This window comes from Primulina eburnea, chromosome 15 (genome assembly GCF_022965805.1).
Source record: "Primulina eburnea isolate SZY01 chromosome 15, ASM2296580v1, whole genome shotgun sequence".
Lineage (NCBI taxonomy): Eukaryota > Viridiplantae > Streptophyta > Magnoliopsida > Lamiales > Gesneriaceae > Primulina > Primulina eburnea.
Genome location: NC_133115.1, coordinates 9,555,132 through 9,580,981, shown reverse-complemented (window position 1 = coordinate 9,580,981; position 25,850 = coordinate 9,555,132). Strand labels below are relative to the sequence as shown.

General features: G+C 37.6%; 1 long non-coding RNA gene and 1 other non-coding gene across 4 annotated transcripts; both read left to right on the top strand.

Annotated features, from left to right (window-relative positions):
* Nucleotides 1–224: 224 nt before the first annotated feature.
* LOC140815749 (small nucleolar RNA R71) lies at nucleotides 225–330 on the top strand. The gene has a single exon (XR_012114398.1). It is a non-coding gene; the product is annotated as a small nucleolar RNA R71 (small nucleolar RNA).
* Nucleotides 331–12,892: 12,562 nt separating this feature from the next.
* On the top strand, nucleotides 12,893–22,988 carry LOC140815365 (uncharacterized). 3 transcript variants are annotated; one of them, XR_012114358.1, is made up of 6 exons: nucleotides 12,893–13,249; nucleotides 13,340–13,433; nucleotides 13,797–13,875; nucleotides 14,153–14,229; nucleotides 20,574–20,638; nucleotides 22,606–22,988. It is a non-coding gene; the product is annotated as an uncharacterized lncRNA (long non-coding RNA). The 3 variants fall into 3 exon arrangements; XR_012114357.1 differs by lacking the exon at nucleotides 12,893–13,249 and having other exon boundaries at nucleotides 13,264–13,433; XR_012114356.1 differs by lacking the exons at nucleotides 12,893–13,249; nucleotides 13,340–13,433; nucleotides 13,797–13,875 and having other exon boundaries at nucleotides 13,897–14,229; nucleotides 22,606–22,986.
* Nucleotides 22,989–25,850: the final 2,862 nt, after the last annotated feature.

The window sequence follows — 25,850 nt, the reverse complement described above, 5'->3', positions numbered from 1 at the left end:
CAGTAATAACAGAAAAATCAGTTACCTGGTGAACTCCGGCACTTCTCCGCTGGTTGTTCCGGTCAGATTGAGGATGATAGCTGCTAGCAGCCATCTCCTCCAACAACTCATATCCTTCTTCCGCAGTCTTCCTCAAAAGGTTCCCACACGCAGCAGCATCTATCATAGTACGGTTAGGAGTAAGCAAACCGTAATAAAAGGTTTGAACGACTAACCCAAGTGGCAACTCGTGATGTGGGCATCTTCGTAATAGATCTTTGAAACGCTCCCACGCCTCATATAGTGACTCTTGATCGAACTGAGCAAATGTTGTGATGTCTGCCCGCAGCTTCATGGTCTTCGATGGAGGGAAGTATTTGATGAGAAACGCCTTCGCCATGTGTAGTAGCCCGAATTCCAAATTGGGTAATTAACGGAGTAATGGTGATTAAGAAGGTTTAAGGTGTAATTTTGACCGAGTCATGATCGGACGGACCGAAGATGGTTCGGAAGCACCGAAGAGTTCGTAAGGTCCGAAGTGAGTTCGGTGGATCCGATCATTAGGTGTCAAGAGTTGATCGACACGTGGGAGTTCGGAAGGTCCGAAGTGTAGGTTCGGTGGATCCGATCATGAGGTGTCAAGAGCAGCTGGACACGTGCATGTTCGGACGGTCCGAAGTGTATGATCGGAGGATCCGATCATGAGCTGTCAAGAGCCAATGGACACGTAGCGTTCGGAAGTTCCGAAGTGGTGTTCGGAGGATCCGAACATGGCCTATAAATAGTGGTCGGATTTCCTCATTTTGACTCGCCAATTCAGAGAATTCCATAGCATTTCAGTCGTTTCTGACAGGTTCTAGTCTTGTTCCGAGATTTGGGCACTAGCGGGGAGCTGCTGGTCTTGTAGCAGAGCTGTGCTCTAGTTGGGAGCTAGCGGCATCAGCGGGCTAGCGACGGACGAAGGTTTGGAATTTTATCAGTATTTATCTCAGGATTATCTAGTTAAGTCTAGTAGATAAGTTTAGTGATGGTTTTCACTTGATGAATAGGCTTGGATTAGACCTGTTGTCTGGTGGTTCCAGTGGATTAGGATTGCTGTGATAGAGGTACGAAAGTACTATCCGAGATATCCTGGTTGAGCTATATCTTGGGGCCGCTCAGCCCTGTCTTGTGGACGCATGGACACCGAGAGTACACAGTGGCCGACGGGTCGGGAGGGCTTCGGTGGTCCGGGACATTTTAGGTCCACGTCTGTCTTGTAGTGGATGCAGTGACCCAGAGGTGTACCGCGCGGCACTATCCACTTGGCGCCTCTAGACTGAGCATTGTTGAGATCCTTTTGTGACTCCTGTTTCTTGACTACCCTGGTATCATATCATAGCATGTGCATTTCATATAGGTCTGTATACTCATACTTTTGTACTGGGCGTTCTTATCGCTCACGTCCTCGGTTTTGTTTATTCTTGGACACCCCATTCCCTCGGGGCAGGCCTCAGGTTGGACAGCTCAGGAGGAGCAGGAGGAGGACGTGAGTATCTGGTTGGTTTAGTTTATCGGTATTGTTTTGATTCGATATGGTTGTATTGGATATTTTATTTTGAGTTATTCTAGACTTCGATTTGGTTGTATAATTATAGTTGTCGACTTTTTCCGCTGTTATCTCTGATTATTGTTAATTAGGTTAATTGCATGCTTAGTTTTTGATTAGTAGGTGATTCTGGAACGGGTCACTACACCATGTCCTCCCATGTAGCTATCGAACCTACAGGTAAACAATTTAACCAAGCTTTAGCTTTATCACGCAAAGAGAAAGGAAATAAACGCAGTCTAACAGCATCATCAGAAACTCCATTAAATTTAAAAGTATCGCAAATCTCAAGAAAATCCGCGATGTGTGTGTTTGGATCGTCCACAGCAGTTCCTCCAAATTGGACGGTGTTCTGAATCATCTGGATAATGGCTGGTTTGATTTCGAATTGGTTTGCCCGCACAATCGGCCTCACAATGCTGGGGCGTGCACCATCCAAAGAAGGCTGGGCATACTCTAACATGGGTATGCCGCGTGGCATCTCAATTCGTCTCTCGTTTTGGCGCTCCGCCTCCTGCTCTTGTTCGTGCCTCTCCATCAGTTCCTTAAGTCTTTGCTGTTGTCTTCGCCTGCGGAAAGTCCTTTCAATTTCAGGGTCACACTCAAGCTCCAAGTCAAGTGACTTTGGCATGCACCGGAAGAGATATCTGAATTAAAATATGGAGTGTTAGTTCAATAAAAATAAAATACACTAAAGGAAATAACTAAAAATATAATTGTAGATTAACAGTCCCCGGCAACGGCGCCAAAAACTTGATCGAGCAAAACTTGCACTGTGAATTCCCCAATAAAAATATGATTTTGTATGCTCAAAATAAATCGCAAGTGCACGATGTCAAGTAATAATATAGTGTATGTGAATACGAGTATCGTTCCACTGAAGACTGTATTTAACAATTATTATTTTAGTTATTAAAACTTTAGCGACGAAAGGTGATTTGTTGTGTTATAACTACTAAAATGCAGAAAATTAAATAAACAAGTTCAAAGATTAAATGATCAAATATGACTGCTAAATCGATTGATTAAAGTTCAAATGATATCAGAATTTGTTGGGAATCCTGGTTCACCTACCCCTTATTAATTTATTAATTCGTTCGATTGTGTTCTACGCTTCCGACAGGATTTCCTATTCAATTGAACACACTCTCTCGAGCTATGCCAAACTAATTCACTCAATGAAGTAATTAAATGTCTTTAATTATTTATCAAGAATGAATCGCATTTCGATTTATGAAACCCCCTAGTTTTCGACCCTAAGGACTATGACTATCGGCACGTATCCAATTTCATATATCTATGTAAATTGTAGATCCGCGAATTATACCACTCGATCCTATAACTAGTTATTCTCTCGAACTCACTCGGGATATAAAATTGTCGTTAAAGTTAGCTACGCTCAACGACACAATGAAAATCGTAAAATAATCAAGAATAAATCACAAATCGAATTATAAATTAACTAGATCAAAGTTTGGGGTAGGATCCCCTTTAATCCCAACAAATATTAAAGTTAGCTACTAGAATTCATAATGAAAATAAGCAAAACAATATTTAAACAACGGAAAATAAACTAGAAATACGAGACGTGACGAAATCTGCGAAGAACGATGCCCGGAAACCGTCGAATCTTCAATCCAAGTGCAAAAGCTCTCCAAAAACTCCTTGTGCTCCTTCAATCCGTCTGAATGATGCTCAAAAGTCGACCAATCCCCCTTTCCATTCCAGCCATCCTTCCAACTAAGGTAAGAAATCGAGCATGAAATCTTGCCAAAAATAGGTGGCACTCGGGCGGTAGAAAATTACCGCTCGAGCGCCACACCTTCTGTGAATCTCCTTGAGAAGTGCAGCATTCGCGCTCGGGCGGTAGAAAACTACCGCTCGAGCGCCGACCTTTCTGTTGCCTTGGTCACCTTTCGCGCTCGGGCGGTAGAAAATTACCGCTCGGGCGCCACTCATTCTGTCGGTTGACCCCTCATTTGTACACTTTTCTCCATCTTTGGTTTTCCGGTCACTTTTCCCTGCAAATTCGTCACAAACCAGTGAGATATGATAGAATGCAAATGTTCGCTCAAAAATAAACAACATGTAACTAAAATGCATGCATGCACAATGCAAACACAACTAAAACTAAGGCAATAAAATACGTAAAAACGACACATATCAACATGCGGTTGTATTCATTTTATTTCCTTCGTATTTATTGAAAAACAAATGGGACCGAGTATTAAACTTAGTCTCATTAAAGCATTCAAAGCTGACCCCAGTTTTAGAACCACTTGTTAAAAAATAAAGAAGAGAAATGTTCATACAACAAATCTAACTTTTTGTACATGCTCAGATGTGGACAAGCCAACATAAAAAGTTAAAAAACTTCATAATATTAACCTAATTGCCCTGCACATGCCGCAATGTGGAAGGCTCAATAAACCTTGCATCCCAAAAAAGAAGCACCACTGAACAACCTTCATGCAACTTAATCACTTGCCATTAGTCGTCCTCTTCCCTACGGCCATTGAAATAAAAAAAATTGTTAGAATCAATATATTACTCAGATTAAAAAGAGGGCCAAAAATCTGAAATTGTGATAAAGAGGTTCTTACACTCATCTCAGCGTTGCTTCACTGCAGCGTGTGTACACGAGGTTACAAATAAATGTCCATAGAATAACGCAGCTATGAATACAAATATAATGCTGACAATACATTCTAAATTATACTGATCATTAACAGCTACAAAAAACAACAAAGTAAGGGATTACAACTATTTGCATATAAGCTGCCAAAAATTACAACACCAAGTTTGTTTTTTTGGGGTTACAAAATAGCAACATAGAGTGAACGACTTATATGATATCACACACCAACTTCCACTACATTTCGCACCACAATATTTCATACTAACAAACAAACAAAAAACATTTTACTCACTTAGAAATTACAATAAGAAGCATAACAAACATCAGTACACACAATATTGAGCAAATGCAACCAAAGCAACAACAAACTTGTTCGATATTTAAAGGTGTGTGCTCCACTGCATCATTTGGTGGAGCTGTGGTGGTTGATGTCGTAACTGACTTGGTGTGCACGTGTTGGTCCGTCTCAACTGTATCGGCATTCTTCAAAGTAAATGACAGTGAACTAGAAGATGCATTGTATGCTTTTGAGTGGCGACGCTGTAAAAAAAAGGGAAGTAGGCTTTTGTGACGAATTTGAACCCATGTCAACTTTGGAGGATGGTTCATTGTTCGAAGAAACTTTATGATACTCATCGTACCAAAAGAATCGGTTACGATGTTTCAAACCGGCTGGACATATAAAGTAATAGTGGCCAGGTCGTGATGAATGTGGACCAGCTTCACGTAGTACCATAAACCCATTGTCGCAAACGCACTGTGGTGGTGTCTTCACATCCATGAAAGCTATGCTAAAGAGTCATTCAATGATTTTCTTAAATGAGATACGTCGGTACACATATCTGTTTAAAATACATATGCGACCGGATTGATTATTCCTCAACAACAGCAACTTCGGGAAAAGAAAAACTTTGTAAAATTGATTCGCTCTTAAACGGAGAAGATGACAATGACATCAATAAACACATAAAGCCACACAAGTCCAAGTTGATAATCATGTACCAAAAACAACGGTAGAAGCTGCAACCCATATAAGTTGTTGTAACTCCGAAAATTATATGTCGACATATTTGCACAAGAAATTAACGGAAATCAACCAACATTCGTACAACAAAAAATTACTTCATTTTGAAATAAATACTCACAGTGACGTGCAATAAGATGGTTGTAGCTCGATTTTCCTTCCGGGTAATAGGTGCTCAGGTAAAGATTATTGCCAAATAGCCCGATGAACAACCTGCATAATCGAATTTATATCATTACGATGTTTGATTCACACTAAACACAGCAAGATCCACAAATTTTTGAAACAAATTTGAAGTTCAACGAAAGGTGTTGACGGCAAAGGGTTTTATTCACAGAATGGGCCAAGGAATCGTGGTGGGTGAATGAACAAATTAGGTGTGAAATTATAAATTGTAATCAAATATCAATGGGTATTTCAAATGGGCTTATTTTTTAAGTCACCCACTTAAAAAAGTCACCAAACACAAAATCTGATTTAATCAAACCAGACAAATCTTAGTTTATCATATACTTAATCATTGTTTACTAATCCTTTCATTAATCATATCATCTCAACCAAATGTTGCCTTTGAGTAAAATAGTTGGTTGAGTAATTTTAAATAGTACAAAGTAAATATACATATATGCATAAGTAGTCGGCCGAAAGCTTTAAAAAAAATTCTACTACATTTTAAAGAAAAAGAGTAGTATACATTTCATCACTGATAGTGACTGCAAGGACTAGTAGGTTATTATTAGCATACAATACGGTTCTCTAAACACATATATGTCAATCGAATACGCAATCATTGGTATATCTAGAGTTGCAAATGAATTCGATAACGATGTGATGTATATTTGAATAATCATAGTGACATCATCCGTGCAACTAAGAAAACATGTTTACTTAATGCACATATCTTACTCTGCCAGAGATTACTTGTACTATTAACTCATCAAATCACATAGGATATTTAAACTCATAGGTGAGCAGTGAAACTACAATGCATCAGCTTCTACTTATGTCAAAACTACACTCAACCTAGCCACTTGATGACCCTCATGGAGTCGGTAAACAAACCAAAGTGCAGTGCTAGTATATAGCGCCTCTATATTATCTCGAGTCAAAGGTCTAATGACGTATAACTATAATCGCAGGCTAACACACTCAATAAATAATAACCACTTGGAAAATCCGATGGAGGATTATTCGGCATCTCATCCAACGAGCATTTATATGTGAATATACATCTTCATGCCATTGCCAATAAAATGTGACGTTTACATCACATATACTAGTCTCGAGTGAACTTTATCCTTGTATTAGACGGCTGAATCAACTAGAAACGAATTTATAATACACATTACACTTCTTAACGATTCATGTGCCTTGTGGACCTCGTGTTAGTTATATAATATTCAAGAAATTTATCTATGCAGCTTTCATGAATATACAAATAAAGTAAATATAATAATTTGATAAAACCGTAAAATACTATTGAAATAAAGATTGTTTTACAAAAGAGTCTGATAGGATCGGTTAAAAGACTATGAGTGTTTAGAAGGGGGGGTTGAATAAACACTTCTCGATTTTGTCAAATCCTTCGAAAAAGATAGTTCAGTTTTGTTACAAACTGAACTAGATATCCCAACGATCAAAAACAATCAGTTAAACTGAATATGCAGTTGCGGAAAATAAACTGAATGAATGATAGAGTATCTAACTGATATATCAGTCAGTGCAAAATGTTCGGCAATCTCCCTTTTTAGACTCAACATTTCAACTGATATATCAGTTGTTGTCTTGTTGTCAATAGGATCATTTTGCACTACTCTGGCCTTTTCAAATGATGAGGCAAGCTTTTGATATTCACGAACCATGTCGTGAAGGGTTGTAATAAGTTCTTCCCTTGTGAAATCAGTTGAGCTGAAGTCAAATACCTGTTGGCTGCTTGACTGATCGTCTGTGTCATCAGCCATTAAGCACTTTACTTCTTCCTCATCTTCACTAGAGCTGCAAGAGGATTCTGGTTCTGACTCTTCACTGTCAGTCTCTGCCCACTTGGCTTTGCTATCCTCACCCAAGAATACCTCATGCTTCTTTCTGTAAGGCTTCTTATCATCCTTAGATCTCCTCTTATGCTCATACACCTTCTTCTTTCTTTCAGTTGACACTTGACTGTCCTTCTTAGGTTTGAGACAGTCAGCAATAAAATGACCAGGTTTGCCACAGTTGTAGCATGCATTGGATTCTTCTCTAGAATTTCTTTGGTATTGCTTCTGAAAGTTTCCTTGATTTTTCCTCATGAATTTTCCGAATTTCCTGATGAATAATGACATTGCGTCGTTGATCTGCGCCTTTTTCAACTGAACCAGTTGGTTCTGATCTTACAGCAGCTAAAGCAGTTGTTGCTGCTGGGGTAGATGGTTCTCCTTCTCTAGTTTGTAGTTCAAACTCATATGCTTTTAAGTCAGCAAATAGATCGTGCAGTTCAAATTTGTTCAGATCTTTAGATTCCCTCATTGCCATAGTTTTGACATCCCATTCTTTGGGTAGTCCTCTGATCACCTTCAATGCCACTTCTTTATTCGTATACACTTTTCCAAGTGCATTCAGTTCATTGATAATACAGCTGGTTCTTTCATCATATTCGTGCATTGTTTCTCCCACCTTCATTCTGATGTTGTCGAACTTCTGCACAGCAACTGAAAGTTTATTTTCTTTGGTCTGCTCGTTGCCTTCGCAAAGTTGAATTAGTTTCTCCCAAATTTCTTTGGCGGTCTTGCACATTTTGATTTTACTGAACGTCACTTTGTCCAGTGTTTTGTACAATATGTCTTTTGCTACATTATCCAGATTTGCTTTTCTCTTGTCTTCAGCAGTCCACTCATCTCTGGGCTTTTCAATACGGTTCGGTGCCCCATCTGTGATTGCAATTGCTGTATTGGCTTTCAAGATCTTCATGGGTCCGTCAGTTATAACGTACCACATGTCATCATCCTGTGCAGACAGATGAGCCTGCATCATGATCTTCCAATCGTCAAAATCTTCTCTGGAGAACATGGGAATTTTGTTGAATGAAGACATAGTGAGCACTTTCAGTGTAGATAATCTTTGAAAGGATATGCCCTGCTCTGATACCACTTGATAGGATCGGTTAAAAGACTATGAGTGTTTAGAAGGGGGGTTGAATAAACACTTCTCGATTTTGTCAAATCCTTCAAAAAGAGAGTTCAGTTTTGTTACAAACTGAACTAGATATCCCAACGATAAAAAACAATCAGTTAAACTGAATATGCAGTTGCGGAAAATAAACTGAATGAATGATAGAGTATCTAACTGAAAAATGAAAAACTGAAGTAAAGATAACACGATATGTTTCTGGATGTTCGGAGATTTGAATAACTCCTACGTCACCCCTTCTATCACGAGGATAGGATATTCACTAAAAGACTTTGATCAAATACAAGCAATGTACTGACCCACTTCAGTTATGGACTTATCCCTTTGACAAAACTGAAACTCTTAGTATACAACACTTTTCAAAGATCGTAACTGATTTTAGTACAACTTGAAAATCAAACAGCGATTACAAAGTGTTATGTAAGCTCTAAGATGTAGTCTGAATACTACTGATATGACTTGTGAGCGAGAGCTTTGATTTCTGATTGTGAGCAAGTATTTTCGCAGCGTAACAGCAAGTAAGATTATAACTGAAGGTCTCTGTTTCTCTTTATGCTGTCTTCATCTATTTATAGGCTTTCCTTACAACGGTAACATTAAAGAATGTTTGAATATCCTTACCGTTGATTGCCACGTCGGTACGTTCTGACAGTCGTGCACTGCTCATTCTGAAATGCGGCGTTCCACTACCAGTTTGCAGATGACTGTACTATTTGTCGGTTGTCGTTTTCACTTCATGACGTGTACAGCTGAATGATCAGCTGGTAACAAATCAGTTGGCTAGAATGAACTGGCGAAGATATCTGCTGAAATATCAGTTAAGCTTGGTTCAGTTACGTCGATCAGTTGGTTGCATTTAGTTGCTGAATTCAGTTGTGAGTCTTTTGTCAAACGCCGGAATTAAGTTTCCAACAGAGTCAATAAAGTCCAAACCACAAGTTAGTTTGTTGAGCGCATACTCTAACATATATATTAAGATTATGTATGTATGAATATTATGCAATAAATACGAATACGAATAGATGGAATAAAGCAAAGCGGTTTTACCTGTTAAAACTAATTTGGCAGCAAAATCATGCCAATAGCTAATTGAGTCATTAGTGTTAATTATAAAATCGGGATAATTCTTAAAACTCGATATTTATATCATTAACAGCCATTTATTTTTCCCCACGATTTTGAATGAACAACTAAAAACTCTTTTTTTCCCTATTCAATTAAAAAAAATCACTTTCCGTCATACCATCCATGAAATTATTTATTAAAGAAGCTACGAAAAAGCAACTACATTAGAAAAATACTGAAAAATAACTTAAGGGTCGAGAATTATGGGTTTTTTTAAAAATAATATAAATTAAAAATTATTTATTAAAATATTGCAAAAGTGGAATTGTTATCAAAATATAGCAATCCGGGAGAAATTCTTCCGGATTCTATTTTTTTTAAAGGTAAGGGATTTATTTGAATCCGTGACTCTCTGTCACGGATTCAGAATCTGGTGACACAGAGTCACGTATTCTATGTTGCGTCCATTTCATTTTTTTCGCGCTAATTTCCTCCGATTCATTTGCCCAAGATTCTTAAAGGTTGTCACAGATTGTTGTTTTCAGTTGTGTTTTCCGATTACGCTACGTTGATTTATCGAGCATCGGTAATTTTGAAGTATTTGACATGTTTTAATTTATTTTTATTATTATTGAAATAATTTTGTTTTATAATGTTATTTTTTGATAAGAATGTTAACATTGTCAGGCGATAATATTTTTCTGTTGATTTTGGCGTCCATTTCATTCGAGCGACTCTTAAAAAGTAACATTATTTTTGTTGATAATATTGAAATTATTTTCGTATTTAGTGTCATTATTATGAGAACAATAAAAAAATTTATTTAGAGAGTTGTTAATTGTACGGGATAAATTAGCATTTTTTGAGAAATAAGTAATTATGAATCATTATTTTGTTTGCAATATGAGATAAACATTGTATAGTTTTAAAATTTGTGTTTTTTTTGTTTGATTGACTGTAATAATATTTGAGTTAGATTAAAATATTTTGGATTAACCAATATCAATGTATGGCTCAATCACCAGTGATTTTCATTCTTACACGATTAGTAAATGAATTATTTGTTATGTTGTGGTACACCAAATTATAAAATGTACTTGTTTCAAATGGCTTAATTGCACGGTCGATTTCTTACTTGGGACTCTTCGACCGGAAGAGTCGCTGTAGTAGCTGGCAGTGCCTTCGTCTGTTGAGAGGTGTATGGATCTTCTTCAGTTCGTATACCAAGCTCGAACTCATAAGCTTTAAGGTCAGCAAAGAGGTCGTGAAGTTCCAGCTTGTTCAGGTCTTTGGATTCTCGCATTACGATAGTCTTCAAGTCCCATTCTCTGGGAAGAGCTCGCATAAACTTTAGAGCAATTTCACGGTTAGAATAATCTTTACCTAATGAAATGAGTTCAATAATGATACCACTGAACCGTTCGTCGAATTCTACTAGAGTTTCTCGTAGCTTCATTTTTGCATTTTCAAACTTTTGAATAGCAACCATCAACTTGTTTTCTTTTGTTTGATAATTGCCTTCACATAATTGAGTAAGCTTTTCTCATATTTCCTTGGCAGTAGTGCACGTCTTGATCTTGGCGAACATATATTTGTCCAGAGTTTTGTAGAGGATATCTTTTGCAATGTTGTCCAAATTTGCTTTCTTCTTATCCTCAGCAGTCCATTCGGATCTGTGATTTTCTACCATCTGAGGAGCACCTTCGATTGTAGCTGCAGCTGTGTTTACTTTCAGGATTTTCATCGGCCCTTCAGTGATTATGTACCACATATCATCATCTTGGGCTGCTAGATGTGCATGCATACGAATCTTCCAATCATCATAATCTTCTTTAGAGAACATAGGAATTTTATTGAAAGATGCCATAAGTGTTCAAAAGATATCAGTGTTTGAGAAAAATCCCGCTCTAATACCACTTGTTGGGATCGGGAAAGAGTTTAGAGGGGGAGTGAATGAACTCTTTCAAATTTTCTTATTTAAAATAGGTTTTTCAAACGTTTTTAGGCGGTTGAAAATTCTTTCTCAAACAGTTGGAAACTTGAACCACTGATGAGTGCGGAAAACAGTTTACAATTTCCAATGACAGTGCAAACACTTATAGCCAACTTAACAAATTTGCGGTTGAAAAAGTAAGAGCTTGCGATAAGTAAATAACACAAGATTTTTATGGATGTTCGGAGATTGAATACTCCTACGTCACTCCTTCTTCCTTTTCCAGGAAGAGTTCCACTAAAAGACTTTGGCTTTACAATGCATTTGCAACAGCCCACTCCAATCAGGACTTATCATACTGCCTGTATTGGAACTCTTAGTGATCACTTTACACTTCTGGAAATTAAGAACACTCAGTTCACCAGATAACAAGACTAGATCAAATAACCAAAAGGTCACTGATGAGAATAAACGGTTTAGTGTGAGTAGCACAAAAATGACCCTAAGATGATCAAATGATGTGCTGTGAAAAGCGTGCTGATTGAGCGAAGAAGTATGTGTTCTTTTAGGAGCGCTCGGAGATCTTTTAAGTATGCAAGCAAGCTGATTATCCTGTTGTAAATTCGAGAGCCATCTTTTTGCAAGCATACACTTCCGTTAATATACACGATTTCCTTAACGGTCGGAAAGGACATAGCAACGTTAATCTGATTCTCTGAATAGATGAGTCGATGTCGTCTTTATGAGCATTAAATGTTCTTTAATGAACGCATTTAATCTTCCTTTTGCTCAGCATCGTTCTGAAGTGCTTTTCCTGAGAAGTTCCTTTTATAGTAACTGCATTTAACATCAGAACCTGACGTCTATACTTGGTCTCCTTTCTTTGGGATAGACTCATTAATGCAGATCAATCTTGGAACATATGTATATATGTTGACTTCAAGATGATGTAATACTTTGAATGCATTAAGCCTGTCAGAGAATGTTTTTGAGCAATAAGTAGTCCTTCTTAAATGATCCGGTTCTGATAGAGGTTGAAACTCGTCGGTTAAAAAGATATATCAGTAGATGAACAGAGCGGTTGAAGTGATGTATATCTCATATACGAACCGTAATTGGTTTCAAGCTGACCTGTCTAATATTTTCTTAACAGAAATCTTGGATGATATTTCTATAAAATAATATCATCCCAATCTAAGTACAGACTTAGCGTGATTATTATTTTGGAATGCATACATAGATATTGGATTATATATATATACCTATTAGATTTGAAGAATATAAAAAATTGCACGTATAATACATGAGTCATAAATCAAAAACAAAGATTGATTGAGGACTTTCGTCCCCTTTTTACCTACGAACGACACCGAACGCTGCTGGCGAAGCTAACGATACTTTAAAATCAATCAACGACCCTACGAAAACGGGCTTGCTCCGCAAATTCGATTGCCCAGGAAACCGAACCGAGGTAATCTACGATGTAAATCAGCATTTTTAAACTTTGCTGATTTATATATGGATTTTTTTGGGTTGGATGTTCTTAGGTTTCTTTGAACTGGGTTTGGTTTCAAGTCTTCAAATTTGTTTAGATTCGTTCATGTTGAAGTGAATTTCTAACAAAAAATGAATCTTTACATAAAAATATATGTTATGTGTATTTGCTACTTTTGGTTGTTATTTACAACGATTGTCTCGTTAGATTTTGCTGTTATCTCATGTTATTTTTATATTTAATTTATCATCAAATTTTGATAATTGTATTTTTGTATTGAATGTATCCGTAGCAGGACTCTCCCTTGATATCCTTATGCTTGTGGGAGGCATACTTCCTGGATCACGGGCCATCAGTGGATTGTAAATGCATTTTTTAATTGCTCGTTTTTTGTTTGGAATTGTTATTATTTTACTGATTGAGTCCTGCAATTTATTTGGTTGGAGATAAAGAAATTGAATACTTGGACTTTATGAGAAAAAGGAGGTAGTAGATTGGCGGTTTACTGTTTGTTTTATGGAACATGAAACGGAAGATTCAGAAAAGGTAAAATTCTCCTCCTTGGTGTGTGAGGAGGAAAAGGCTTAGCTTTATATTTTGATTGAAACAAGTTGCATTCAGAAATGTATAATTGAAACTTTATATCAAAAGAAGAATGTCAGTGGGTTGGAAGTAGATTGTTTTCGAAGGTAAGCAAATATATTAATGAGTGCTAAGAGCAGATCCTACCAGTAGACTCCTGATAATGTATTTTGTGGGAACAATATACATTTTTAGAAAATTTGGTGTCAACTAGGACCGAGAGAGCATTGGATCATGTGCATTTCATGGGAAAATTGAGTTTCCAAGTTGCGTTACACAAACTAAAGTACTTTTGAAGGAAACTAAATCTGATCTGATTTTGATCAGGATATGTCATACCTACAGTACATTGGGCAGTTATCTATGCGCCTTATGCCAGTGATACGGATCGACGCTCTCGAACATGGTTTGAGATTCCATCCTAAACTACTGTTATCTATGCCGTTAGATCTGATTTTGCGACTGATGTTTGGAGACTCATATAATCAGTCACTGAGTTTGTAATTACATCTGCATCATCAAATTCGATAGCTTTTTGAGTGTGGCAGCATAGCATTCGCAGCTTTTCTGAATGAAGTTTAGTTCCTTCGTTAGAAAAGAGTTGATTTGATTTTCTTTTATTTGTTCCTATTGTTTTACTATACTGGTATTTCACCATTTGTCTCCTTGGAGTTTGTTGACAGCATGCTAAATACTGAGGATGAAATATGTATGAATGATGCTATATGCTCGAACGATTCAATGAGTTCAAAAGAAACAAGTTTCTAGTTCATGTTTTCAACATTGAAAATTTTGGAAGATGCAATTTTTTGAAAATGCTTTCCCTCTCACTTTCCTTTCTTTCAGCCGACCTCAACCTCTGTATCATCTACAACCTCATCTACTGAGTCTCGCCGCCGCCCCGTTATCTGAACCCGCCGGCGGCCGCCGGCCGCCGGATTTCTTCTCGTATTTCTTTTCTTCCGATTCCTTTCGTCTCTTACTTCTTAACCTTCGGTTTGGTCTCCTTCATCCAGCCGAGCTTCTTTGTTTCAACCCTATTTCCGGCTGAGTTAGTTGGCTACTATTCTTACGATTAATTTCAAAACCGGGTCGGATTTTCAGTTTCAACACTGGGAAAATGTCTCATGCCATGAAGACGACGGTAAGAGAGGGGACAGTCAAAATCGAATTAAGATATTCACACTAAAGTTGGCTAATGGGGGCTCGACGATTCGGTGGTGTGAAAAAAACAAGGAATGCGAGCTATCTGATGGATCTAGCTCCTGACGAAGCTACATGGATCAACTCTAAGCTCAGAAACTTCATCCTTAATCCCCAGTCGTGTGTGGACTTCAATCGACTAAGGACCAGGAGTGCGACGGTCATAGCACAACGCTTCGTGAACAAAAGAGGCTATTTCATAGAGATTTCGAGATTCTTTTCAAAGGGGAAGAGAAACAAAATATCATCATTCCATGTGGCTTTCAGGGTCTAGGATGGATAAGGATATCAGAAATTCTTATTAACCTTCTGTCTGGTGAAAAACAGGTACGGGAACAACAACCAGCTGCGTATGGTCAAGATAAAAACAGAGATACAGACAAGCAGAATCGAGCTCATCAGAAAGGATGGGCTTTCAATCAAGGGATGAAGAAGCCTAACGAGGATAATGGCTGGCAATTTACAAAAAAAGATTGGAACGAAGCCATTATCATCACTATAGGAAGGGTCAACGTATCGTGGATACATGTTGAAAGGCTACTGGGAAAGATTGTGAAGAGAAGGATCGAAAGTACATCCTTTTCAAGCTAACAAAGCGGTTTGGTGGCCGGAATGCACAGAGGAATTCTCGACTTACATTAATTTGAAAAGAGGTTTTTTCGAAAATGAGTGAGTGACACTTGATTTTGAGGTATGGAGGCCAAACATCAATTCCACACGTTCGGTAATCAAGTGCCTGCAACAGTTGGATCAAAATTTTGGGGCTCCCTTGGAACCATTGGTCGTTGGACAACTTCAAAATGATCGGGGCAAAATGTGGGGGTCTCCTACAGGTTAGTGAGGACACAAGGCGTCTTCGAGACTTAGGGGCAGCCAAGATTAAGGTTAAAGGATCAAGAGATGGGTTCATCAACAACAAAATATGATTCCCTTAAACGGGGGTCAACGAGGGAACTCACAATCATTACACCAAACTTTTGACAGTCAGGCCTTCGACAACTATGCAAAGCAGACATATGCCCAAGCATTAATTAACGGCAAGAAGAAGGTGGCAGGTCGGGGACTTTCTGATAATGGCAAATACATGGATAATATTGGGACGAACACAACCAGACTACAAGAAAGAATTGAACAGGGTCACGGTCTTCGGAACAAGAAGGAGAAGAAGCAGCAGAAGCAGTCAACCTTACCGGTAACTCAGTCCATTGCAAACAAGGCGGAGAAAATCATACATAATGTTACTCCAAAACCGATCGACGAGTTTCAAAGATCTCCAGTCCTATCCTTATCAAATTCAGAAGACAAAGAGATGGGCTTATCAGGACATGAAAATGGGCAGAGTTCAACATTCCAGTTAATCAACAAGCTATTGCAGAAAATCAAACAATGCTACCTTTGATGCTTCTGATGTGGTTGAAGTCGGGGGAACAGTCCCATGCCAATGAGCTGTTCAGGAAGGCAATCTACAACACAGATTACAACAAGCAGAGGGAGGTTCATGACGAAGATTTTGAAGATACCATTCAAAATGAATCAGAGGATGACATAATTGATGACGAATTTGATTGCTTCTGAATCGGAAAGTCACGCTTCCTCTCACTCGGACTACATAGTCAACAATGAATCTTTCAGTGCGGACATTAAAGGGTATTCGATTCACAAGAACATAACCAGCAACTCTTTCAGCATTCTACTCTAGATAATCCTAATCCTTCAGTGGGCAAGGTACTTTCCAGCTTAACATCGCAAAAACTTTCACTCTCTTTAACATTCAATAATTATTTCCTTCGTCTTCCTATCAATTGGGGTTGCGCTTGGGTTCTGTGGGGTGGGAGAAGTAAGGGCGTAAAGGGACAGTCAGTGTTCTCATTAAGTATGGAGTCCGAGGAAAACAATTCCAATGCTATGAAAGGGGGACAAAATCAGATGCTGTCTGTGTCATTCGAAGAAGCGTTCAGTAGCTCAGCGGGTGCAATTGAATTAGGAGATCACCGGGTAAGATGAGTAGAGAACTTGCTAGGTTGAAATGTGGGATCAACTAACGAGAAAGGATCATCTTCGAAGGGCTGCGTACGTTTTCCATGAAGATTTTGCTCATGGAATTAGGGGGGGGAGGGGTCGGCGAGAAGGCGGGGATTAGTAGTGAGAATGGTCGTTCGAAAGGAAAATCCTGATATTGCGGTGGTGTAGAAACAAAGAAAAGTGAAGTGGACCGTCGTTTTGTCTCAAGTATTTGGAAATCAAGATTGTTGACTGGGTAAGTTTACCTTCGGAGGGACGATCAGGAGGAAGGAATTCTAGTTATGTGGGATCCAGAGTGGTACAGGTCAAGTGATAATCTCATTGGGAATTCTCTGTTTCTATTCTATACAATGAAAGAGGGTTGTAAGTGGTGGTTTTCAGCAGTGTATGGACCCTTGCAATCCGAGAAAAAGACATCTATTTTGGGAAGAATTTAGCTGGCTTGCACACAATCTGTGGGAATATTTGGTGTGTAGGAGGCCGACTTTAATGTTGTCAGGAATTTGAGCGAAAAAAATAAACAGCAACACAAACACAGTAAGTATGCAATGCTTGACACTCTGATTCAGGAGTTGGGTTTGCTAGATCCTCCATTACTCAATGCGATAGGTACACTTGGACAAATTTCAGGGACAACCCAATATGTCAGATTGGATCGGTTCCTTATTACAGAGGGCTGGAAGGAAAATCTTCCAACTTTCAGGCAGTCAGTACTGCCGGAGAGTAGAGAGTAACTTCTGATCACCACCCTTTAGTTTTAGACACCACAAAACACAAATTGGGGACCATCTCCTTTCAGATTTGAAAATGTTTGGTTGAACATAACAACTTCCAAAAGTCTTTGCAGACTGGTGGGGAAGTGGGAATCATCAAGGTTGGGAAGGTTATAAGTTCATGATGAAGCTAAAAGACATAAAAATAAAGGTTCTAAGCTGGAATAAAGAGGTATTCGGAAATATTAATGAGAAAATTTCAGAGCTTCAAAATAAGCTTACCCCGGTTGGATAAACTAGAGGAGGCGGAAGGAGGGAGGGAAGGTGGGTCGGATTCTTTAAATGTGCAGCGGCGAGAGGGTTAAGGTGCGAGATGGAGACTATGCTTATTCGAAATTACAAATGGACTCTCAAAAGGCAAAGTTGAAATGGTTTGAAAGATGGGGAACAGAACACAAGATTCTTCCATTCTCTTTTGCAAAACAGGAGGAATAAAGCCATTATAGACAAGATAGAGTTGGACGACGGGTCATTGCTCACGGATGAGTTACAGATTGAAATGAGATCATTAATTACTACAGACAATTATACAGGAAATCTGAAGGGGATGGATCGGGTTTAGATGGAGTGGAAGTGGATGCCAATTAACATGAATGAGGCCGAGCCGCTGGAAAAACCTTTTTCAGAGGATGAAATCAGAGGAGCAGTGTTTGACTGTGACGGTACAAAAGCTCCGGGGCCGGACGGGTTTACTTTGGCATTTTATCAGAAAAAGCTGGGGATACGATCAAAGATGATCTTACAAGAGTGTTTGTGGAATTTTACAATGATGGGATCGTCAATGGTAAAACAAACGAGACCTACATTTGCTTGATTCCGAAGAAAAATGGAGCAACGAAGGTCAAAGATTTTAGGCCCATCAGTCTAGTTACAAGCCTGTACAAAATTTTGGCCAAGGTTTTGACAAATAGATTGAAGAAAGTATTGAGCAAAACAGTGGCGGAAAAGTCAATGTGCATTTATTCAAGGAAGACAAATAATAGATTGTTGCCTAATTGCCAACGAAGTCGTCGAGGAGTATAGAAGAAAAAAGAAAAGGGATGGATTTTGAAGGTTGACTTGGAAAAAAGCATATGATAATGTAGATTGGAGATTTCTAGATTTCGTGCTTAGAATGAAAGGGTTTGGGAATAAATGGAGGAAATGGATCATGGGTTGCGTTTCGAGTGTTTCATATTCTGTTTTCATCAATGGTAGACCAAGAGGAAAGTTCAAGGGGGAAAGGGGACTAAGGCAGGGTGACCCCCTATCCCCTTTTCTTTCAATCTAGTGATTGATGGGTTGGGGAGATTGGTTGATAATGCAAAATCAACAAACGCTGTGCGAGGACTGCAGGTTGGCAAAGATAAAGTCGAGATATCACACTTACAATTTGCGGATGATACTCTTTTCCTCGTCCAAAATGCAGCTCATTTGATCAAAGTAGTGGAACTACTTCAAACATTCTGCTCAAAATCAGGTCTGAAAATAAACTCGATAAGAGCTCTTTGCTAGGATTGAACCAGGCTGATCAAGAGACCGATGAGCTAGCTGACACGGTGGGATGCAAGAAAGAACAATGGCCTATCAAATATCTCGGGGCACCATTGGGAGGTGACCCCAAGAAACTCGAATTCTGGGCACCGATCGTTTCCAAAATGTCAACGAAACTGGCTAGCTGGAAAAAAATCATTTTTATCTCGGGGTGGAAGATTAACTTTAATTTCTTCGGTGTTTTAAGCGCCCATCCTACATACTTCATGTCACTGTTTATGGTGGCTCAACAAGTAGCAAAACGAATGGAAACTCTAATGCGGAACTTTCTTGGGATGGTGCGGATGGGGAGGCTCATTGTCATGTTGTTAAATGGACTCTTGTGTGCAGGCCGAAAGAATTGGGAGGTTTAGGTTTAAGCAGCATACGGCTGAGGAATATAGCACTTTTAGGGGAAGTGGTGGTGGAGAAGTGCGACTGAACAGGACTCTATGTGGAAAAGAGTTGTGGAAGCATTTACGGGTACGCTGATAATGGAAAGGGATATCAAGGCGGCTAAGAATTCAACTTTCAGAAGCCCTTGGAATTTCATTTCTCGGTCCCATTCTTCCTGCCAACACTTGATTGGAACCGTGCTTAAGGGAGGGAATGTTTTGAGATTTTGGGAGGATACATGGGTGGGTGGGGTGTCTTTCAAAAATCTTTTCCCAAATCTTTTTCGTTGTCTTCGTCTGTCAACAATTCTATTGCCCCACTACTTCACGGTCCTGTTTAGCCAAGGCGATTCAGCTATTCATTGGGATTTTCAGGTTAGACGAGGGTTGAACGATGTCGAGTTGGGTGAGTTTACTAACCTTTTAGGAATTCTAGAGCCAGTTTCTTTGAGTGTAGGCTCATCTGATCGCAGCGGTTGTGGTTAGGGGATTCGTCGGGAGTCTTTTCTGTTAAATCTCTTTACCACTCCTTCTTCCAAGATTCGAATAATCAATTCTCAAAATTCCACGAAAACATCTGGAAAGTGCCAATCCCACAAAAGGTAAAGGTTTTCTCTTGGATAGTTGCTTTGGAAAAATTGCAAACTTGTGACAAGCTTCAAAAGAGACAGCCGAATAATGTACTGTCCCCTCAATGGTGCACCTTGTGTAGAAAAAATGACGAGAATCAGGATCATCTTCTGCTACACTGTTCTTTTACGAGGACAATTTGGATCAGGGTTATGCAACACATGGGCTTCGAGTGGGTTTTCCCCAAATCTTCAAGAGATATGTTGGTCATGGAAAATGGAATTCTGAAAAAGAAGGAAGGTCGACTGTTCTGGTATATTATTGTGCATTGCATTTTTTGGTCGATATGGACGGAGCGCAATAGCAGAATTTTCAGTGACAAAGAAGAGTCGACGGAGTGTTTATGGGAGAAGATTAGATTCAGAGTGGCGACTTGGACTACCAGAGTTCAAGCTTTTCATCATTTATTTATATCTGATCTTGTTAGGGATTGGCGTTTCATTCTAAGTTGACTTTTTTATCTTTATTTTAGCTTCAAAAAACCGGTGGATGTCTCATCCACTTCCTTTGTAACTTTTTTTTTCAAAAAGTTAAATAAAAATAATGTTTCGTATCAAAAAAAAAAAAAGTTTCTAGTTTCCAGGATGAGGATTATACTGAAAATATGAAGCAGTTTCAGTTACAAGTTGACAAGGTATAATATATCCAGGACTTCTATTTTTAATTTCATACCTTTCACCATAGATACTTTGGTAATCGAGTCTTCCAATATAGTAGTACAAACTTTTACAGATCATAAGAGGATAAGTGTTTGGTTCTTTTTATGACTTTGAGGTTAGCTGGATCCTTGTCATGTTATAGTTAGTTCAAACTCTTTCCTTGATACATCCTATGAAAATGTGGGTACCCAAAAAGAAATGGCCGATTCTCTAGTTAACAAAAGAATTCTCTCAGACGCTGATGGATCTTGTGGGGAACAACGATCATTCTCACCATCATGTGTGCTGCTTCCTATGTGGTACAGAGATCAAATGTAACGTTTAGGCTGCTTCACGCTTTAAAATTGAGTTGTGATATTACTTATATTAGTAGCTTTTAGTGCAATGGTGAGTGATCCGTTTTACAAATTCTTGCTCCCCGGTGAAGAGGTAATGTGCCGAAGAATGGTTCTGCAGTATTAGCCGGCCTTTAAGTCATGTGTGATTTTTTTGTCTAGACATGCGTGTAGTACTTGCTCGTTTCTGAAATTCTTATAGGACTTGCAAATTCTTGCAATCATATAATTTTGTCCTAAAATCTTAATTTATTAGAAACTGGTTAGTTCGCTTGTTACCATGGTTTGCAGAAACGGTTTTCGGCCGCTCCGGAACGAGAACGAGGCCCACCTTGACGATGTTCCGGGGTGTGAACGTTGATGCTTTGGATCGTCGTTACGTAGATAGAAAACGCCGTGTTATCTGTGGAACGGCAAGGATCGACGAAACGACACGGAATAGAACGTTAAAAAAAATAACGATAGTCGAGTCCTCAACCACCTCGTGGTCGAGGTGGGTCGAGCTCTTTTTTTGGGTCGAGATGTGTCGAGATCTTCACGACTCCAGGTCTGAAGAGTGGGTTGAGCTCGGCCCAAACTCTTTGGTCGAGTTGAAGAAGCCTTGCCCACTTTTCTGGGTCAAGTTGGTCAATCTAGATATAAAATATCTTTTTCAAATAATGTCTCTAAGTGAATCTACATCTGCGAGATATCTTTTCAAATAATGTGCATTGCATTGCGTAAAGTATTTTATTATTTGATTTGAAAGCACCGTCTAATGCTTAAATTTACTATTTTCTTGATTTGCATATCACACATATCCATACTCAATTTGTAGTTGAAATTATGCCGTACTCAGAATTATAAGGTATGAATACTTATTGTGTTTTCTTTTGAAGTAATAATACATTTATATTTCTTTATCTTTTGTATTTTAATTTCGAAGTTGTTGAAATTTGATAAATATTTGGGCTTTTGGTGTTTTGTTTTGAATTTTTAGTTTTGTATAAGTCAATATAAGTATTCTAAATTCTTGCGTGGTGTTTTCTAGAATTCTGGAGAATTATAGAGAAATTATAAAATTAATATTGCATTGAAATGCCACGAAATTTATGAGATACAATATCTTCTTCCTCCAATTAATTTTTTTTCAAAAATTTAATTGATTATAACCCAAAACTTTCTTCATAGTATATTTTAATTTTGAGAAGGATGTGAAATCTCGATATATAACAAAGATATGCTTTGTGATTTAATAAGGTGTGAATAAAATTTTAAAAATATATTTACTATCTTGTTTTCATCAAATAATCTATTTAAATGATATTTATTTTGTTTTACATATTTTTAAATATTTTTTTAAAATTTTCAATTTTATATTAATTTTTTAAAAATATCCGCGTTGTGATCGTTCCGTGAAATGTCATGAGAACTTGAACGGTGATATCCGTGACCGTGATTGCGAACCATGCTTGTTAGCAAGTCCGCAATGATTCTTGCGTAATTGTTTTCCCTCTCTTTTACTTTTACTTCGAGTTGTGTGGAGCTATTCCTTGTTTGGTTCATTTCTTATAATCTACTCAAAAACATATTTATTTTTCATAATTCAATCGATTCTCGCCTTGCAGGTTAAAAAACTTGCTAAACCAGGTTGTTCTCCCGAAATTTTGAACGCGGCCTTGGGTTCGATGTCGTCCCTTTTCGTTACACTCTCCCTCATAACTTCCAAACGGTGTATCCGTGTGTCTCTTTGACAAAAAAACCACGTAAGAGGATCAATCCGCAAAGTTTTAACAGTTCCATTTTAGCTATTTTTAATGCTGTGTTTTTAATCATCATTTTTCCTTTTCCTAATAGGACTAAGGAAGGACCTCCAATTGCTTCTATAAATATTCTTGAACAGAACAAATTGTACATTGCAATGCAAGGAGCTGTTCACATCTCTACCAGAAAGTGGTGACCAGGTTAAACTAGTTCGAGAGCAAAATCGTTTTTCTAATTTAAATTTCAACTTCATATCTACAATTAAGCTACATAATTTTAGTAATTTGGGTGTCAATATAAATGATATTCGAACTTTTAATGCGTAGTGGTGTACCTTCAAGTTTACAAGAGATGAAACCATTCATTTTGAGTAAACCTCTTACGTGTCGGTATCACATGTTTATATCCGTAAAATAAGTCAAATCAATCTATATCTACATTGAAAAATAATATTTTTGACATAAAAATTAATTTTTTTTCATGAGCTGGAGCAAGTTGAAAATTTATCTTACAAAATTAACATGTTAGACGCTCTTATATGGATTTTTGTGGTTCATTTTTTGTCCATTTTATTATCTGTGTAACGCATAATAATAATAAACAAAACTATTACGAAACCATCTTACGCGTAGACCTGGCCACGTGCTGGCTTGGACTGAACCAGGTCGGTCCAACCCGACCCGTGTTCAACGGATTGGTTAACTAGGTCAACATGTTTGACCCAAAATCGTTATCATGATCGATCAAAGACAGTTCGATTAAGATTTTAGGTACTAAAACTCGTCTACCCGCCAGGTCGGATTGGTTGAGCCCGGCGGTTGGCAATATTTAATTATTATTTTTTTAAAAAAAAATGGATGGTCATGATCAACAGATTAAGTGATCGTTGGAGGTTAAGGACCATGATCAAGTGGTCGTTGATCAACCTGGTGGGAAACCCATCGGGTCTTCTCTTATTTGATTTTTTTAAAAAAAAAAATAACGGCTAGGATTTTGTGGAAGTTGATGATCAATGTTCACCGACCATTGTGCAATAGTTGACCATTGAACATTATTTAATTTTTTTTCGATTCAACCTATAAACTCCTCACCCTTTTCATTTTTTATACTCAATTCTCAATCTCTAATTCTCAATTCAAGATTTATTTCTCCATTCTCAAAATATCCATTGTCGATTATTGTCAATATTCATTTATTTTCCTAATCACTTCAATGTTATTTTAATACAAACGGTCGATTCAAGACGTATCGATAAGGGCAAGGGAAAAAAACATTATGCCCGAGTTTGAGGATCATGATTTTCTTTCATTCAATGTTGACGACTAGATATTGATTTTTCCGATGATAGGCAAAAGAACAAGAGACTGTCCAACAAACATATCATCATCCAAGTCAAGAAAGTATGAGCAATTCGGCTGCACCTAAAACTCGAGCGGTGCCTCGCAACACATCTTATATGTTCACAAAATATTTTGAAAAGGTGACGCTTCTTTTGGGTGATTTACAAGCCAAATGCAAGTATTATTCAGAAAACTAAAAATTTCAACAAGGATATGATTATGAAACTTTAACGTGGCACGTCGAGAAAAATCGTCAGGCATAAATTGGTATTGATCGTTCTCAAACTCAAATGCCGGTATTCTCATCTTAAATGGGTAATGATTCTCAATTATTTAAATAGGTAATGATTCTCAATTGTTTAAATATTTTGTCTAAATTTAGAGAAGTAACTGCTAGATATCATGTGATTGAACTACTTTCTTTTAGCTTTTGTAATAAATTATCTTTTGAAAATTGACTTTTAAAAGTTCAAATCTTTCTATCAAACGTATTCCACGAAATACACAAAACACACACTTAGAATATTAGTTATTGAAAAAAAAAGAATTTGTTAGTTTAAATAATAAAGTTTCTTTGTGTTCGGATATTTGGAGTGATAATTGACAAGTTGTTCATGTATGGGTATTACATTTCATTGTATTGATATTTCTTATAACATTGAATAAAGATTGCTTACATATAAATTTTTTAAATAACTACCTATGACAAAATATTTCTCAATTTATGTTATTTTAGAAGAATATGATTTAACTTCTCAAGTTTTTTAATTATTTTGATAATGCTAGTGCAAATATTTCTAATATTAGTGAGCTTATTTAAAATATGTAAACCATCACTAGTTGGTAAATTTTTCATATTAGATACACATATCATATTAAATTTTTTTACTCAAGATGAATTAAAAAATTTAGAATCAATATTAAACCAATTAGGACCATCATTCATTATCTATGAACATATCCCGAGTTATGAAACAATGAGAAAATTTTGAGAAATAAATGATATGTGTTAAGATCGAGAAAGTTTAGAGGGAGGGGGAGGTTGAATGAACTCTTTCAAATTTTATTGTTTTTGAATTTTTGCTATCAACCGTTTTTAGGCGGTTGAAAAATATTTTCTCAAACGGTTGAAAACTTGAACTACTGGTTGTGCGGAAAACAGTTCAGAGTTTTCAATGACCAATAAAATTATTGACACCCTTAACAACAATAAGTGATTGAGAAATATGTAAGCATGCAAGAAATAGATGAAAACGGATTTTATGGATGTTCGGAGATTAAATACTCCTATGTCACCCCTTCTTCCTTTGTTAGGAAGAATTCCACTAAAAGACTTTGACTTTAAAAAATTTTTGTAACAGCCCGATCCAACCAGGACTTATCACACTGCCTGTATTGGAACTCTTAGTGATCAATTTACACTTCTGGATATTAAGAACCATTAGTTCTCCAGACACCACAAATTTTAATCAAATAACCACCAGGTTACTGAAATGAAACAGTAGTTTGTTTGAGTAGCACGAAAAGATCCTTGGATGATCAAGTATGTTTCTGTTGAACTGCGTGCAGAGAGAGCGAAGATGAATATTGACTATGGTTGCGCTCTAAGATTTCTTTTGAAGGCAAGCTCAATAATCTTTGTATGGCTTCTCTAGTTTAGCTTGCATCCCTCTCTGTTGATATAGCCGAATGACTTAACGGTCGGAAAGAACAGTTAACGTAAACATGAGCTTCTGAATCAGATGAGTCGCTTTCATCTTTATGACGGT